The sequence below is a fragment of the Manacus vitellinus genome, unplaced genomic scaffold (genome assembly GCF_001715985.3).
Source record: "Manacus vitellinus isolate BGI_N305 unplaced genomic scaffold, ASM171598v3 scaffold_61_pilon, whole genome shotgun sequence".
In the NCBI taxonomy this organism is placed as follows: domain Eukaryota; kingdom Metazoa; phylum Chordata; class Aves; order Passeriformes; family Pipridae; genus Manacus; species Manacus vitellinus.
The window spans coordinates 2,136,408-2,139,318 of NW_021940696.1; positions in this window are offsets into that span (position 1 = coordinate 2,136,408).

Consider the following 2,911-nt stretch of genomic DNA (forward strand, 5'->3'; position numbering starts at 1 on the left):
TCTGCTGCTCATAAAAACTTTAGCCCTGACAGACCCCCCCCAAAAAAGTCTCTTCAGATCAAAATTCACACAATCCTTTAAAATGACAGTTCCATCCACACGTCATGTCACAGGAACTTGAGTGGGCACTGAGGAGCCCACAGCTGGAGTGTCATCTCCTCCAGATCCAACTGGGAAGTCTCAGTCCAGAGGAAGGTCAGGGCTGGCTCCTCAGCAGATGACTCAGGGAGGCTTAGCTGGGACCAGCAGGGGGATTCATGGAATGCACCGATTCCATCTCAGGTAGGGAAACCACAACTTCTGGAGTCTCTCCTACATCACGAAGACAAGTTTGAAGCAGGTTCTGATGAAGCAACAGGGCTGCAGCACACGGACACACGGATAAAGTTGGACTGGATTAAAAAAAAAAAATCCCCTTTTTCCTAGGGAGACCTCTCCCAAGTGTCCTCATACCCGTGGAATTTGAGCGCCTTCCAGGAGCGCATTAATCACCGCGGCTTCCATTTGTCACGCCGGGGTCCTTCACCCGCCCTCAGGGGCTCCTTTGACCCGGGGAATTTGGTTTATCTGCTGATGTAGGGAGAGAAATATTAATAAAAGCTTGACTTTCAAACCCTGTTCGTGTGAAAAGAGTCAAGCCTTTCCCATTTCCAGAGGCTGGGAAGAATTCCCGCCCCGAGCCGACGACGGTCGCCCGATGACTTCACGGTCGCCCGGCTCGTAAGTGCAGCAGGAAGGAAACAATATATTAAGATCTGCTTTACTGGATTAAAAGCTTGATCTGCACTAATGAACAGCCAGCCAGGAAGTCATGTCTTCATCAGGGAATGGTTTCAGGAAAAGGGAATTATAAACCAGGATGCGCTCCCAGAAAAAAATGGATGGAGTTATGGGAGGTCTGATCAAAGATCTATAAAGTCTATAATTCATCTCATTTTAGATGAGCATGGAAGGGGGTTGGAATTAGATGGTCTTTAAGGCCCCTTCCAGTCCAAATCTCCTGGAATTCTAGAAGAGGAAGTGATTTCCTCACCTGCTGTTCCACAGGGAAAATCCTTCCCTGTCTCCTTCTCTTCCAAGTCGTCCCATTGTGTTCTCCTACAAATTTACCACTGGAATTCCTTCTGGGAAGAGTCCTCCAGCAGCCACCACACTGGACCAGGCCACATCTAGGCAGATGTCTGGTAACATGATTAAATTCTGAGAGGAACTTCCTTTTCCAAGGAAATCGGGCACTCCAGCTCTAATTTTACATCCTCATTCCAAAAGATTTCCAAGGAATTCTTTCTCGTTACCAGCAATAAGAGAACGTGTCCCAAACATCCACTCAAGCCCCAGCAGTGCCTGATGTGAGAAGGGTTCTCCATGGAAAGGATTCCAAAAATATCTAAACCAACTGGAGAGTGGTTCTCTATGGAAAGGATTCCAAAAGTATCCAAACCAATTGGAGAGTGGTTCTCCATGGAAAGGATTCCAAAAATATCCAAACCAATTGGAGAGTGGTTCTCCCTAGGAAGGACTCCAAAAATATCCAAACCCATTGGAGAATGGTCTCCATGAAAAGGATTCCCAGAAACATCCAAACCCACTGGAGACTGGTTCTCCATAGGAAGGATTCCAAAAATATCCAAACCAAATGGAGAGTGGTTCTCCCTAGGGAGGATTCCAAAAACATCCAAACAAATTTGAGTGGTTCTCCATAGGAAGGACTCTAAAAACACCCACCAAAAACCAGAGGACTGACCATGTTACTCCAAAAGGATCAGGACTGAGTCCCTCAGGATGGAATTTACAGCACAACAGGGAGAACTCGTGGAAATGGTCATGGAAGAGGAAGTGGAAGATGCTCCAGAAGGGCAAAAAAAAGCCTCTTATTTTAAAGTTTCAAAGCACAAGGTGGATTTTTCATACCTCTTTTCCAGTTCCTTGTTTGTCCACCTCATCCATGAGATTTCCCACCTCCAGGTGAGGTTGTGGACACACACCAATCACTGTGAAGGGAGTTGCTGATCCAAGAACATTCCTGACTACTTAAGAGCAAAAATCTGTTCCTGCAGGGGTCAAAAAAAAATCATTCTGGCCTCACTGAGCCCCCCAAAATTTGCAGAACTTCCCCCAAAAGTCTTTGTGTACAGCGGGTTAAGAAGGGATGACTCCACTCTGGAATCAACACAGGCCAAGCACAATTTCCTGAGTTTTTGGAATGGAGTTTGGAGGGTTGGAAGCAGCAACTCCAAATGTCAACAGTCTCCTTCCCCAGCACTGTAAACACTGGATGCTCTGCATCCAGCACGAGGTTTATCCAATGGCAATGGAATGGGGGTGAGTCACCCTCACCAGAATCCCTGAGGGAGGGAAATCGAGGGAAGGATGGATGATAACACTCCCCCCCACCCCCAATTTTGGGGGAAGATTTCAGCACCCAAAGGGTGATGAAACGAGCCCTGGTCCAGGGGTGGATCCCCATCCCTGGAGGGATTTCAAAGCCCTGTGGATGTGGCACTTGGGGACATGGGTCAGTGGTGGCCTTGGCAGTGCTGGGAATGCTTGGACTCAACCTCAGAAGGCTTTTCCATCATCAAAGCCCTTCAGCTCCCTTGATTTTTTATCATTTCAAAGCTAAAAGCAGAATTAAGCAGCTGAGTGGCCTTAAAGGAGCTCAGAGTGAGGCGAGATCTCATCAGGACTCCAAGACATCCCAATTTCTTGTCCCAGGGAACAAGTCCATCCCTGTAGAAGAGAATCCAGCACCAACAAGTTTCAGCACGTTCTTCAGGAACACGGAAAGCTGCTTTCTAACCCTGGAAGAGACTCCCAAAGGCAAAGCAGCGATCAAGACTGAACCCAAGGAGAAGGGGAAGGAGCAAATTCAAGCTCAAGGCCGGGTTGGACAGGGCTTGGAGCAACCTGG